This window comes from Phyllostomus discolor, chromosome 4 (assembly GCF_004126475.2).
Source record: "Phyllostomus discolor isolate MPI-MPIP mPhyDis1 chromosome 4, mPhyDis1.pri.v3, whole genome shotgun sequence".
NCBI classification, from domain to species: domain Eukaryota; kingdom Metazoa; phylum Chordata; class Mammalia; order Chiroptera; family Phyllostomidae; genus Phyllostomus; species Phyllostomus discolor.
Window position 1 is genome coordinate 36486152 of NC_040906.2, and position 16678 is coordinate 36502829.

Below are 16678 nucleotides of genomic sequence, written 5' to 3' on the forward strand. Positions count from 1 at the left end.
CTTGACAATTTTTTCTTGGTTCCCTTTCACACTTTTCTCAGACGTTAATACCCAGGCTGACACCTAGAACAGGTGACCCTGCCCACAGTTTTACTGATACAAACTGTTCTCACCTCTCCCTCCTGTTATGCTAAATACCTGCTTCTTAGACCTACTTTCCCTTCCTTCCCTGCAACCTCAAAGCAAAAAGTATCTATCTTTCCTCCCATCTGAGACATACTTCTTTCCTATTTCTTCAGACTTGTGTCCCCCAGACCCCCGAAATCTGCTCCTTCATTTACCCCTTGTTTCTAGTACCTTCGACTTTCCCTCCTCCACTGGTCCCCTCATCTCTGCCTTGACGTCACAACTTCATCCTATTTTGAAAAACCAACGCACAACCCCTGTTGTTACCACTTCAGTACCTGTTTTCCGAAAGTAGTTTGTATTTTTAATTCCCTGAAAATTAACTTCATACCCACTACCACCTCTAAATAGTACCTTCAAAGCTCTGGCAGCTGTCCTAAAGCCTGATTATTTCTGACCTCTCACTCCTAGTCTTCCACGATGCTGGTCAACTGGATCCTCTCCTGTCCGTTGGCTTTACCGTCATTTCCCACTTTCCACTGCCTGGTAATACTCCGAAGGTAGTCTCCATCCTTCGTGTTTTCCAACATAATTCCCTCCATGATTTATACATTCCCTTGTGCAGAATGACTGCACTCTACATCTTTTAATCTTTGTTTGTAAATTTTAACCCTACATCTCCACTTGCTTTGTCATGCTGTCATTTCAAACTTAAAAATAGCAAACTTCTCTGCAGCCCTGATGGCTCCCCACTGGGTTCCAAAAATCCTAATCAGTCTGCCTACTTCACGTTGCCTCTGGGAGGTTTAACAGGCATCTCAAACTTATGCCCAAATGAGGACTCGATTCCACCAATTTCCCTCCACTCCCCACCCGACCTTAGCTCCTCTCCCTGTCCCCCTCACTTTGGAATGACACTACAATTCACCCAGTAGCCCGGGGCAATAACTGAGTTACCATCCAGGGCTGCTGCACTCGACTGCACAGGCTGAGCCCTGCACAAGTGGACGTGCAGGCTGCTGGTTCCCTGCTGTGTCGTCCGGAACCCAGGTCCCTCTGATGGGAGAAAGGGAGCCTCCACACAAATGTGCTGAGAGGGTCTGCTTATGCGGGGTGGGGGTGGGGGGCAGAATTCTTTTTTCTTAGTCACAAACCCACCACACAGACCCTGGAGGTATTCCTCAATTCTATTTCTCACAACCCACACCTAGCTCATCAACAAATATGTTCCACCTCCCAAAGACATTTAGAATCCCACCACTTCTCACCCTCTCCAATACTGCTGCCCTAGGCTCAGAGCTACCGATTTATGTCACCTCAGGGATGGCAACAGCCTCCTAACTACAGTCATGCACTGCCTGATGTTTTGGTTAACCAACAGACTTCATATATATACCACGGTGGTGTATCACAGAGCCGAGGTGTGTAGTAGACCATACCACCTAGGGCTATGTAAGTGCACTTGATGATACTTGTGCAACAATGAAATCACCTAATGACACATATCTCAGAACATATCCCATCATTCAGTGGCATGTGACTATATTCCTCTTGTTTAACTCTGCTCCGTAGTGATCTTTTGAAAATACAGATCTTGGCACTCCCAGTGACTTTCCAACATACCTAGAATAAAACTCGAACTCTCTACCACAGCTTTCGGGACACTACATACTCTCCTCCCTGGTTACACTGTCTCTCTCATTTCCTACCACTGTGCCCCTTGCTCTACCCCAGCCAGGCAGCCACTGGGCATTTGAGGCTGCACCTGCTGCGCTGCTGCTGGGGATGCTTTCCCGGGTAGTGAAGAGCCTCCCTTGCTCACTTCATTCAGGTCTTTACTCAGATGTTATCTCACAAGACTCTGAAACACGGCCCTCCTTTTCATCACTCCTGGTCGCCTACCTTGCTTTTTCTCTTTAGAGCCCTTATCATTGCCTATTTGTTTCTTGTCTCTTTCCCCATGAAATGTAAGCTTCATTTGGGCAGAGATTCTGCCTTTTTCCTCCCAACAATAAGCCCCGTGCCCCCCACACATAATAGATGCTCATTAAATGTGTTGACTCAAAATGATACAAAAAATGTGTTGACTCAAATGAACACACTGTAGCCCTTAGTTATGTTGATTACATCTCAATTTTTTAAGTGTTCACTAAATGAGTATTTTCTCCCAAAGCATCAAATATTCAAATTGTTACCACCATTTGGGGATTAAATTATAATAATTATTTATTCTTCTATTTCCCTTCATTTTACTTCTTCAAATAGTGTTACAAATTTATTCAATTCTCCTAACTGGTGCCCTGCTTCTAGCCTTCCTTCCACCTTCACAAAACATTGCTCTGATCACTAAAGGTTTCCTCAGCAAGGAGTATCAAAAAAAAAAAAACACCCAAATAATTCCTGATAAAATTTAAATTCTTTAGCCTGGTACTCAAGGCTCTTGAGTCTGCCAACTCACTGTTTTCTCTCTCAACCTCGACAGAGGAAAACTGGTCTTACCACTACCCTTATTTTTATCTTAGTGTCTACGCTCCTATCTCTCCTGGGTAGACACCAATTCCTAATCAACTCTCTCCATTCCCTCAATGGCTAGCGTGCGTGCCTCAGAAAGCCCTTCTTGGCGGCCACGCTTCCTCATGCATCTCCTCCAGCAGCAGCATCCACGTAGCTTGCTGCCAGCTGCCCATGTGGTGCTCTGTGACAGCACGTGGTGAGGAGTCCTCAGTTACACACCTTCTTTCCCACCACAACCCTAAACATACCTGCTGCTCCTCCCAAGCCACAGCACATACTATTTATTCCCTGAAAACATCTTTTCTGTACCCATTGTCACTGCAATGTCATTCTCAACCCTTCCTCTGTGAACTCTAATCTCAAATCGGAAGTCATCTCTTCCTCCGGCACTGGCTTCACCAGCACACGCGATACATTGACTTGTGTCCCTTATCTCCCCGACTACTCAAGAGAAATCCAGACTTCTGATATGCACAGCATTGATGTCAACTACCTATAGTTCTTATTCTTTACAGTATACTAGCAGTGAGTCCTTGATTCCTTGTGACTGTAAGCATGAACTACACCTTTAACAAGTTCTGAATTTAGACCAAGCTAGTTTGAAGAGCTATACAGTGTGGGTGTATCAATCATTCAATGTTTCTGAAGTTCTAAGGGTAAATTTCTTATTAATAAGGCTCATGAAAGACTGATTTTAGAATATAACCAGTTTATTGAGAGTATACTAATATTTTTTCATAAGCATGTTTCAGTTCAAAGAGATAGATGTAAAATAAGTCAGAAAACTTTAATGTACTTAAAGGCTTTGTGACGAACTTGGTGGGGGGCATTAGTTTGCCTTAAAAAATTATTAAAAGGTTAACATTGGGGCTTAGTATTCTTTCCATGAAAACAAAAAGCTAGCTGCAGGGGCTGAATTTAGCCCAAATCAGAAGACAGAAGCTTCACTGCAAAACGAGGGTCATCCACTCCAACACAGAAAAACACTAGGAGGCAGCACGTGCACAGCACCATTTAAAATTGAAGTCCCAGCCCTGGCTGGTGTGGCTCAGTGGACTGAGCTCCGGACTGAGAACCAAAGGGTCACAGTATGATTCCCAGTCAGGGCACATGCCTGGGTTGTGAGCTAGGTCCCGGGGGGTGGGGGGAGGCAGTGAGAGGCAATCACATATTGATGTTTCTGTCCCTCTTTCTCCCTCCCTTCCTCTCTGTCTAAAAATAAAGAAATAAAATCTTAAAAATATATAAAGCCCCAAATGCCTCTTTATACCAGCAATAGCCACATACATTTTTAAGGTTTGCATAAATCAAGAAATGAGCTATAAGTAGAATGCCAAGAAAGAAAATGGAGCAGTTCAACAGCTTTGAGATGGCAAATGAATTGTTATCTCATTTGGGGCAGTCCAGTCCCTGCTCGGTTATAAGGGTTCCACAAATATTCCCAGCGCCACTGGTACACCCTCTGGAAGGACCACCAAAGCAAACCAGACTGAAGGAGGAGGACCCCTAAAAGATGACTCATCCAAATTCAAGCCAACTCTTGCAAAGAATGTGGGTGTGTTAATCATTGATCAAGGCCCTTTGCCCTAATTTCCCAGTGGATCCTTGAGTTACATTAATTTTAAAATACCTGTCAGGAAGGCTGGGGTCTGGAAAACAGTGAGTTAACAGTAACTGCCAGGGGCATGGAACCTGTGTTTAGGTGAATCGTTCCTCAGTACAAAGCAGCAGGGCCTACCTGGCAGAACAGTGCCCTGTATGAATTAAGTGCCCTTATGTTTAACCTGTGCCTCCCCATAGCAAAGACAAACTTCATTTGGGCAAGTGGCCACTAAATATTTATAAATTAAACATTAACAGTTTTCCTTTCATATTGCAGGTTTTCCAGTACTACCGCATTTTCTGTTATCAGGCCTTTTTATCAGAACCTGCCAGAACCAACTAACCTTATCTTAGTTTATTTGTACAAAGTCATATAACAGGAGGACAAAAATGTTCCAGTTCACAAGTTCATTTAACACTGGCATGTTTGGAGTATCAAAACCAGACTTTTTTCCAGTTTGACGTAAGCTGCTCTCTTGTTTCCAGCTCATGACAGTATCTGTTGCTGTGGAATAGATACTCTTTGTGATCTGTTAAATAAACCATCATCACTCCAGATCCAATTTTGTTTTAAAAGCTTCACTACAGCTTGGCTTTTACAGCCTTCTTTCATAAAGAGTTTTCATAAGGCCAGGTTAAAAATACACACTTATTACAGTATAACTAAAGAAAAATTTAGAGTTGTCAGTAAATGTCAATTAATTGCTTTATGACAAGGGTATAAATATAAACCTGTATAATGTGTATGTGATCAAGGATATTTTCTCTTTCCCTTATTACTGAGCTGATTTAACATCCATATGGATGTGTAAAACAAAGCACCAGTATTTTCATGATTAGACAGTTCAAGATCAGTATGGGGCCACATTTACTAAGCTTTCTAGTGATTTGTTCAGACACAATTAACATTCTATATATAGACAAAACTAATCCAAACTGACAGGATCAGAGGATTAGAGAAAGCCCTTTATGAATAACAGTTTAGCAATTTCATGACCACATTTCAATTTTTTTACTCAAATACAGAAGGTTCTCATATGGTAATTTTAATAGAGTGGGTAAGTCAAACAGTAAATTTTACTCTAAGTGAAATTATAGAAATTTCATTTACAAAATATATTTCATTAAAAATGTCAGCTCCACACACCACTCTGCTCATGATTAGTGAATAAATCTCTTGTGCATACCATTTTCAAAACTTCTCAGTGAAGTAGTATTTCTTAAACTAAGTCATAATTATATCAAAGGAATCTGACAACCCATGTAGACAAAAAGTTCGGATTGTATTTTGTTTCCAACAAAATGGCTAACGTGAAACACCTACTCTGTCTGAACTAAGCTGAGTGCTGTAAGTGTAATAATCCCTATTACTATTATTCAAAGGACAGGAAACTGAAGGCTAGCATGTTTAAAACCTGAGCAAGATGACAATGTCAGGTGGCCAAGGGCGGGCTTCTGCACAGCCTGCCTGACGCCAGTATTCAGTATCTACTAGGCCAAGAGATTTCCTAAGAAAACCTGAGACGAGATTTCCTCACCAATACAATACCAAGACTAAAATAGGTTGTGATGGGAAATCAGAAAATAACAACTAAGAAACAATTTATAGGGATATTGGATACTATTTTTCTATTGAGATGCTAACCAGTCTTTTTTTTTTTAATTGAAGAAAAAAAAATAAAAGGAACAAAACAAATTACTCAATTTGGTATATTGATGCCACAATGGAGAAATGTTAGTATCTTCATTCTTTGTGTTGCAGTTTCTAAGATGGAACGTGTGTTTTGGGTTAATGTGAACAGAGCTCTGCTAAAGCACTGGCAGCAAGTGAACGACTTCTTATCTCAGTGGCTCACATGATTCTGGCAAACGCCAATGAAAAGTCTAAAAAGAAACCAGTGGGTTCATAAGCAACTCTCCTTTTATATCTGAGTATAAAAGTAGCTAACAATTATATCTTTGTGTGGTCTGACAAACAGTAGTCCTAATTAAGATGTAAGCAGCCAATAGGAGACAAAAACGAGCAAGGGCAAAGGCAGCTAGCTATTCCTCTGAATCCAAGGAGATTTCCTATGTGCAGGCCGGAGTGTCTGTACTCCACTGACAACTATCCAAGTTTCTTATTATCTTCCTGGTTTTCTCCTCTCTTATACAAATATTTGTAAAACTCCATGAAGATTAGTTATTATATTAGTGTTCAGATAGAGGACAAGGTGCCACACTTCTGTCATGATGAAGTGTCATGTGTGTTTACAATTATTAACTAATAAAAACCAAGTACATGAAACCCCAAAGAGTCAAAGAAACTAAAAGCAAAGAAAAATAAGAGAAGAAATTCAGCAAAAGCCTACATGTATTGCTTCAGGAGCAGGGCCACAGGAACCAAAAGATTCTGAGTCTGGTAAAAACTTAAATAAATACAAAGAGGTTCCTGAAAGATGGGGTTCTCCTTCTCCTGGGAAACAAAACAAGGTTTTGGCAGTGGCAGAGGCAGAATCATGGTTTCAACTTAAAGGGCCTCTCTCCCCTCTGCACACCCTCTTAGGGATGTCCAACCTTTTGGCATCTCTGAGCCACACTGGAAGAAGAGTTGTCTTGGGCCACACATTAAATACATTGTGATACATAATCATAAAAAATCTCGTATGTTTTAAGTAAATTTACGATTTTGTGTTGGGCCGAATTCACAGTCAACCTGGGCTGCGAGCCAGCTGGGACACACCTGCACAGTACAACAAAGGCACACGGACACGAGTATCCCATAGTTATTCCAAGCACAATACATCCTGGCTGCTTTGATTTTGGAAATAAATCCCTCATTTTCATTGGTCTTCAGAGAGCCATACTTAATTCTCTACATTCCTTAATGTTTATTCACAATTGTATTGTGGAAAGTCCAACGTGTGTGCTTTATGCACAAGACACACAGAACAGACACAGTGACGTTTCTCCAGTGCTATGTACTTTACAAAGTGCTTACAGACATTTGATTACTTTTCAAGTTTTAATGACATGTTCCACCAGCATATAATATAAAAAGCTGTGGGAGAATAGGATATTTTTAAGACCCTTAAAAATAAAGCAATGTAATGTTTGAGGGTGATACATGAATGTGTGTGTGTGTGTGTGTGTGTGTGTGTATGCACACACCCAAAAAAATCACTCAGCATTATTCTCTGGGTCTTATCATGCCTAGCACTCATCTTTAACCTTTATAATTCTTATCAATACTATTTTATTCAGTGAATCAAAAAGAATGGATGTGGCAAAATCATACACAAGACTCTCTTGTCAGTGTAATCTCTATTAACAGAGATGAACATTATTTAAGTAAAACCAAATTCTAAAAGGAAAAAACCCTAATAGGATGTCTTCTATGTAGGCTGGCTCTGAAGTAGATCCCAAAGCCTATTGTTAAAATGTTACTGGTTAATGCTCTAAAATCCCTTGCCTGATTTTCTGCAGTTTCTAAACTCAAATTCAGGATGCAGCCATTGGATTGGGCAGGGGAGGGTTTGGAAGCAACAAAGATTGCCAACCCTGTAAGTCCACAATAACTAACTTCAACAGTATTCTGACGACATTGCCACATTGCCCTCAGCACCCTCTCCCCTTCTCTAAGATCAAACATTTCCTACATTTCCTATCTTCTCTATGCCCTGAAACCTAGCAGCATCCCTCCAACCTCATAGCTCCTTCTCACCAGAAAGTCTCCTTTCACACTCTGCAGGAAAATGGAAGCCAGTGGACAGAAACTTCCTCAGCCTCCCCCCGCCCATGTCTGCAAACCTACCTACTTGCCTTCCAAAGTCCTACTTTATTGAAGATGCTCTTCCACCAAACCCAGTCCTCTACTTGTGCTGAGAGCTCCATCTCTTGCCAGAGACTCATGTTATTGGCCATTTCCTCTCTCTTATCTACATCAAGCAGCAAGTGAACGACTTCTTTACTCCATCGTTTCCATTCAGCAGCCAAACCTACCCTCCTCCAGTTGTTCTTTGAATGACATTTGAATCTCAAAGCCAATATAATTTATTTAAAACTGGGGGTGGAGGGTACCAATATGGGCTATCAATTTTTTATTTTCCAAAGACAAACAATAAAAACCACTTTACCATGTACTATTATCAGTTACTAAATTAAAGGACATTTTAACACCAAAACAAAGAAAATTAAGAACATCATGTAAACGGACACCCCTCATCTTACTTTTAATACTTATCCTACTTCTTGAGATACTTTTTTCCTGACTTCTGATACTACACTATGCAGGGTTTTTTCTTCTGGCCAACAGTGTTCCCTAGTGGGGGCCCTACTACTCTATCCTACTTTGAAAATGGGAGTTCATTCAAGTTTCTTCTCATTCTACATGGTCTCCTTGAGCAATCACACACACTTCCAACAGCTTTGAAGCTACTCTCTCCATGCTGACCACCCACAAAACTCTATCTCCAGCTTTGACCACTCTAGATTTGAGGCCTGGATCTGACTACTTGGATACCTCACATAGATACGTCAAACAGAAGTTAGCTTTCACACACTGCTAACTGCCTACCATTTTCCATCTGCTACCCCATCCATACTAACAGAATCTCTTATTTGTTAGGGGGTAGCAATGTGTTCAACTAAAAATACTTCCCTAAATTCCCTTGCAGCCAGTCTGGCCAGTGTCAAGATGGGTTTTTGTAAAACTTCTTTTATCTGATTTAGGAGTCATTCTCTCCTTTCTCCCTCCACTGTGACCATACAAGTGAGGCCAACGGTGGGAGAGCTGCCTTGTGCCTATAAGGTGACAGGTATGAGGTCTCATGCCGACATACCAAGTTTGGTCAGAGCAGAAGTACTCTTCACTGGTAACACTAGTCCTGGATTATCTACCCCCAGACTTCTTGTTACGTTAAAAAGAATAACTCCATTTGTCTAAACCACTGTTAATTCATCTCCTGATACGTCTAGTCAAACACACTCTTGTTACAATCACCAAAACTAATTTTTTCTGTACCCCAAGGTTTGCTCCTCCAGTATTTGCCATCTTAGTAAATACAGCAATGGCTGTCCTACTGTCATATTAAAAAACCACCCCTAACTACCTCCCTCATCTCTTGCTTCCCTATTCTAAGCCACCGTCACATCACACATCTCAGGCTCAGAACTTCTACTTCTGTCTTCCTCTAATCCACTCTCCATAAGTGTTTAAAAACCAATCACGTCATTCCCCTTCTTAAAAAGGGGAATGCCCTTTAAGTTCCTTTAAGTTCCCCACTGCACTTTGATTAGTCCAAAAGTCTTAATATGGGATGTAAAACCCTATACAAATGTTTCCCAAACTGTGTTCAGAGGACTACCTATAGCAGAAACACCTATAGTGATGATTAAAAATGAAAGTTTTAAAATCAACCTCTAGGGCTGGGCCTTAGGAATCTGCATTTTAAAATTAGGACACACAGACAATTCGAATGCACATTAAAGTGAGGCCTACCCTATGTGGTCTTCTCTCTTAAGATTCATTCAGGGCAATTCTAACTTACCTTGCCTCCCTTTCTCATCACATTTGCTTTCTTCCACCTTCTCCAAATGTCCTAAACTCCTTCCTGTCCTGGGGCCTTCAAGACAGACTATTCTATTAATCCTACTCCATCCTCCTTTAACTCACTCAAAACTTAACCATCACCTTTCAGGGAAAACCAACCACACCTACTCCTCCAGATAAAATGAGGTTTTCTTTTTTCTTTTTTAAGATTTTATTCATTTATCTCTAGAGAGGGAAGGGAGGGAGAAAGAGAGAGAGAAACATCAATGTGCAGTTGCTGGGGGTCATGGCCTGCAACCCAGGCATGTACCCTGATTGGGAATCGAACCTGCGACACTTTGGTTCGCAGCCCACACTCATTCCACTGAGTTACACCATCCAGGGCTAGGTTTTCTTGCTATACTCTCTCCTAGCACTCTACACTTCTTTTATCACCATCATATTTGCTTAAGTATTTTTAAAATAAAATGTTAAAGATACAGCTAACTAACCTCGCCTCCTCAACTGTTCCCCTTCCTCCCAGAAGTAAGCTTTATTGAAAATGGGTGTGCACATTCTTATAGTTGAACTACATTGAACAGTGTCTCATAAAGTGTACTTTGGTGCATAAAAATGGTGTCATATGGTATATACCATTTTGCTTCCTTTACAAATTAAAATAAACTAGATCTGTATCAATGTTAATAAATCATTTACCACCATTTAAATTATTTTAGTAATTATTTATTCACTGTCTGCATCCCCTTCTGCATTGCAAACACCAAGAGATGGATCATAATTGTCTCATTAACTACTGAATATCCTAAGCACATCACAAGTTCTGGCACATTAAAGGCAAGAAATAAATATTGGGGGAATGAAGAACTAATTAGTGGACAAATAATGAACAGGGTAATGCTAAAGTTAATTTATATAAAATCTGAACTACTCCATCACATTAAATGGGCTAAGTATTTTGAACTAATTCTGGTTGTATGCTGTTTAAACAAAAACTAATGAAATAGTGAGTGTAACTGGTTTTTAGTAGATAGGAAAAAAGTAATTTTAAAGGTTATAAATTTTAGTTTATGTAGAGGGATCTAATCTTAGGCACTGGTGGGAGATCTACACTATAGTACCAGAAATGAAGAAAAAACACACACCAAAGAACACAAAATTCCTGGTAGATTGAGACGAAAAATTGTTTGGTAAGTTAAGTAAAACAAGGACTGACAATATTAACCTAGAAACCAGAAGAGTCCTGGCCACTTGCTTACAGCAACATAAATGGGAAAGCAACTTCGTAAAAAGAATGAGGTATTTGATTACTCTAGTACCATTGCACTTTGCTGCAAAAGTAATACTTGAAGGAGAACAATTTAATTGGAAATGGGTACATTTGCCCCCAACTTGCCAGAGTAAGGGCCCTGGGATAGGTAGAAGTAGCTTTAGATACAGTTTAATTGCAGTTGTGTTTCTTCACTGTCTAGTATGCATGGCATATTTTTTGTGATTTTGTTTATACTGTATTTAAGTCATTAAACTTGAACTCAAGCATATATACAAGGATGACTGTAAATGGCTCTAAATGATAAAAAAATGTCATCTTTTCATCACTGAATCATTCTAGTTTTGATTTTCAAGGAGAAATTTTATACTAAAAACAAGTGCAGATCTGAAAAAAATGCAATCATTTTTGGACATTCTAATCCATAAAACTGTCATATATAAGTAGGGCTTATAAAAGCCCCTTTGAGCTCTAGGAAAAGTTCTAAAAAGGGAGGGTTTATAAATATTTTAATGAATTTGAGTTTAGCTGATACACATTTAGAGAAAGTAAACAAAAGGATTTTTAAAAATGCATCTTCTAAAATCTTAAGAACTACAATAAAATAAACACGTCTTCAGTACTAACATACTAATTTATACTTAATGCTGTAGGAACATACAAGGAAGATATTTTAAGCAATAAAAAGCATTTATATCTACAATAGAGCTAAGGAATAACTTTAACAGTAAGAGTTAGGGTTTACTGTGTATCTTATTGTTAAGTACTACTAGATGTTTCCACTTCACTCGCAGTTAAGTAATATTGGCCTTTCCTGATTGGATCAACACTTCAGAAAATAAATGTGATTATGTCAGATCATGTCAATTAAGTCCCTCAATAGTTTCCCATCACACCTAATTTGTGAAAAGATCTCTGGAGATATGAATCTCTTTTCTATGAGTGAAATACATATATGCATATATTAAAATCATAGAATATTGGTAATACGGGATGAAGGCACTACCTGCATCATACATATAGTGAAAAATGAAATTATCACAGAATAACCTTTTTAATATAAAAATTCCAAATTCTTAGTCTATCAAGGCACTCTGAAGTTGTGTCATTGTATCTTTATGGAGTATCTCACTTTTATTAGCAAGAACATATTGGTTATAGTTGCATGTGGTCAAGAGGATGGGCTCTGGAACCAGACTACCTGGGTGCAAATCCTAGTTCTATACACCTAAAAGCTAAATGACCTTAGGGAACTTTGAAGACCTACATAAATCTATACAGGTAATAATTATAGTATATACTTCATAGATTTTTTGAAGATTAAAAAATCTTCAAAACATGCTTTGCACTTATGGCTAACCCACAATAAGTGCTAGTCATTATCAAAAAGCCTAAAAGCCATACTATTCAAATTTTGATATTACTAAGTTTCTCCTGATGGTGTACAGGGCATGCCTTGTTGCTAGTTGACTGAAATTCTTGACATTGGAAGTAAAAGTGGAAATATACAAAAAACTACATGATTTTCTGTTAGCAAACTGGACTGCCTGGGCAAACCCACCTTACCTGGGTTTAAGTCCACGCTTTTGAGGACTAATCACTGTTCATTCAGTTCTAGTCTGCACCCTGCTAAGCTTCCTGTGTTAAGGGACTGACAAAGGAAGTTCTAGATTTCCAAGGCTTTTGGGTACAGGCAACAGGCATGGATGGGACATCCTTTTCCATTTTACATCATTGCCAATTTAGATATGTATGGTAACTTCAAACCTATTATTTAAGGTTTTTAAGGGATCAACTTTTATGGTACATCTTCCTGAAGCCAATTTTATTTACTCCACCTCTGAAGGAAAAGTTACTCATAGAACTGATACATACTATATTTTAAAAACATTAAAATAGATGTTATGAAATAAAAAAATTACACGGATTTTTGAGGTAGAAAACAAACCTCAAAATTTCCTGTCTATGGTCTATCACATTGGGCTATCTATACAGATATTATGCCTGAACACCCAGCATTCATTAATGCTATTTATATCCAAAAAGCACTAGGTAAATCAGTTTCAAACTATGAAGAACTTTTGCAAAATACCCCAAATTCTGAACACAAAGTTCTAAGCGTCATAATAGTACTGAATAATAAGTTTTGAAAAGTAAAAACTTCAAAACTCAATACACAAACATAGCAGCAGGCCTCCATCCAGAGTTCCTAAATACAAGGTAATGAACTAACACATGAGTAAGCAGACCATTACATGACAAAGCCCAACGCATAAGGGACGCCAATAAACAACAGTGCTGATTTCATGGCAGATATATATGGTGGATGTAAAGTAAAATTGCACGACAGCGACAAAATAAAAATTAGTTTCTCAAGTTTTTATTTCTTGACCCAAAACATAGCAAGTTAGTTTTGTTTCTCCTTTAGGTGAAAAAGAAATGTCATACATTCTCTAAGTTCTGTCGTAATAGTATATTTTAGTTGAAACATTTCACAAACAAGTAAATAGAAAGTTAAGTAAGCTCTTCTTCCCCTCCTTCTCAAAACCAGTCATTCTCTAAAGTTCTCTTTCAGGTAAAAAAAAAAAAAAAAAAAGAGAGACATATTAAGGCAGGAATATTTTATTGGCATGATTAAGAGGGTTAATATTAGTCACCAAAGAACTTTAACAAAATCACTTGTTCTGTCATTTTATCGAGAGATGTCAATAAAGTTTCACTGTGCAGAGAATGTTAAGATTTATCTCGATCCAAAGTAGAAACAATATTATTTAGGTCATTTCTTCTTTTAAATCATAAATCTTGTGCACATAACTGGACCCACAGATGGATGTATCTGAAGTTGAATGTTGAAATAATAAACTATCAACAATAAGCTATATTATATTGAAAAAGGTTGGACTTTAACATTTTTTTTTAACCCTTGAAAGAAAACTAGAATGGCAAATGTCAGTATTAAAAGATTTGGTAATGAACATATCAGCAATATAAAGATTTGAAAATAAGAACCCATTTTATGGCCCTGGCTGGCATAGCTCAGTTGATTGACCACGGGCTGTGAACCAGTGTCGCAGGTTCGATTCCCAGCCAGGGTACATGCCTGGGTTCCAGGCCATGACCCCCAGCAACCACACATTGATGTTTCTCTCTCTCTCTCTTTCTCTCTCCCTTCCCTCTCTAAAAAATAAATAAATAAAATCTTTAAAAAAAAAAAAGACTTGGAAATTTTTTTAAAAAAGGAAACAAACAAAAAAACCCCATTTTATGAGCAACTTTTGATATAATTTTTAAGTACCTGATTTTTAGCCAAAAATGATTTATGATAGAAAAGGATGAAAAAGAATACTTGAAATTAATATATTTTGAGTTTTTCAATTAGGATCTTTAATTTTGAATGCTGTCAGAAAAAACAACAGATCTTGAATGAAGTTCAATTAATAATTTATACCATGGTTTCATACAACATCATTAATCTCATTTAATTGAAGAAAACCAAGATTTAAGTTTTATGCTATCCCCTCAAGGGATAATCTGTAATTGCCCCTAAGTGATGAGCCCTGAAAAGCACACACAAAAGAATGAAAACTACTAATTTTAACCTAAAGAAAAGTTTAATAAGAGGCTAAAGATCATGATTTTAATTTTGATTTTACAATGGAATTGTTCAAATAAGAGTAGTTATACTTTCATAATTGATGCTAATATTTCAACATCATTCTAATTTTCATAGGTGCAATGTGAAATAAGAGGGTGAATAAGAGCCAGCCTCTTAAAAGTTTAGTTTCTTACCTACATAAACTTGCAAGAGCTAACTAGCCAGTATAAATTTTGAAAATTAGGAAGCCAGTGTTGTTTTTAGATTAACAATATTTAAATTTTAACATTTATAAGTCAACAAAGGTTTTAAAAAATGCATTTTAAAAATAGCAATATACATTTCCTTCACAAGTAAAAAACAAAAATCCCAGAATTATGAAATAGATCAGTATTGAGGACAACACAGTAGAGTAATAAACAGACAAATTAGGACTCTTGCTCTGAGGACACAGATCCAAATATCTAAAATAAAAACAAGGGTAGTAGCTATATATTTTGCATAGCATATGCTGGGAAAGCTAACTTGCAAAAAAAAATAAGTTTTCTTAGAAAATACTTGTTTACAACTTATAACCTTTAGCTTGTTTAAAATCTTTTTACATATATATTTAACCTAACACCAATGGAATTTATTTTTAAAAGCCAATATTGCGACATTTATTTTTAGAGTCACATTTCTGCTATACTTTCTTTCAAAGGTTTCCAGGGTAATGTTTATTTTTAGAACTACTGTATAATTGTAATATTCACTTCTAACTTCACTGGTCTTTATAGACTGTTGACATATGACTGCTTACTAGAAAAATACAATTAAGTAGTTCAAATAAACATTGATGGGACAGTCTCCCAAATAACTTATATTACCTACTGCAAATTACACGTCTTGTTAAAAACGAACAACAAACAAAAGCCTGACCCAACAAAACACAAAACAGACCAACCCATCAAAAGAGAGGAAAAAAAATTATAAAGATATTAATTGAGAAAGCAAGGTGTTAAGAAACTTGGAAAAGGAGTGTGGGTCGAGTGGGAGTTTACACCAGATAACCTTTAAGATTACTTTCAAGCTCCATTATGTGATTCTAATAAATTACAAGATTATGGTAAATCAAAGAACATCAAAGATCTAGAGAGGTTGAACTGTATTTTAGAAATAAGACAACAGTGGGTAGGACTTAATGTGGAAGGTGGAAGGGTGGGTAGCGCTAGTCAATGGGGAAAAATGGGGACAACTGTAACTAAACAACAATAAAAAAAGAAGAAAGTTATAAACTGCAAAAATAAAACAAGCGCTTCAGATGTTTACAGAATATGAATTAAAATTATATCTCAGGGTTCCAAGTCAAACTGCTGGTCAGAGAAGGTTTTCATTCTATATACAAAAATCAGACTAAATGGTAATGGAAAACTATATTTAAAATATATAATAAAATACATAAAAATAAAAAATATAATAAAGGTGATATAGTTTAAAAAATAAACAAGAATGTTACATGAAAACATATATTTGAAACTACTTCAGGTAAGAATTTTGCCCTTCAAAAGCTGAGCTTTCCAAGATAATCTTAATCACCTGAGGTACTAGGGTTGAAAGTATTTCAGCAGGTATATACTTAATGAAAAAATAATTGTTTTTAATTATACAGTGCCCAGAAAAATCATGTCCCCAGATGTTACAATTTGGCTTAAAAATAAGTACACAAAATTGTTACCATTGAGATTTTAGCTAAAATATTTCCAAACTGCTAAATGAGATTTAAAGTTAAAAATCTAGCATTTTTAAAGTTAAAAACAGCATTCTAAGATCAATTGCCAGAATTTGTCATTTTGTTAGTTTTTCCCATGAGCCTACATCTTGAACTGCTTAGAGAGTTCATCACAGCAATCGGCACCAAGGATCATGATTTGTTCATTTTTAAATTTAACCAATACATAACAGTTCTCAGTAAGTATTTTGTAATTTATGCCAAATACCACAAACACTACCAAAAAAGCAATGCAACTAAAGTTAATGGATTAGGAAGCCATCAACTTTAATCAACATAAAAGTTTTAATCACCACAGGCTTTACACATTTTGTATATTTTGAAAACCTCTATAGC

General features: G+C 37.4%; 1 protein-coding gene across 2 annotated transcripts in view; it reads right to left on the reverse strand.

Moving 5' to 3' along the window:
* GLS (glutaminase) overlaps positions 1-16678 on the reverse strand; it is an 81747-nt gene that overhangs the window by 8841 nt on the left and 56228 nt on the right. The gene's annotated exons all lie outside the window — the stretch shown is intronic.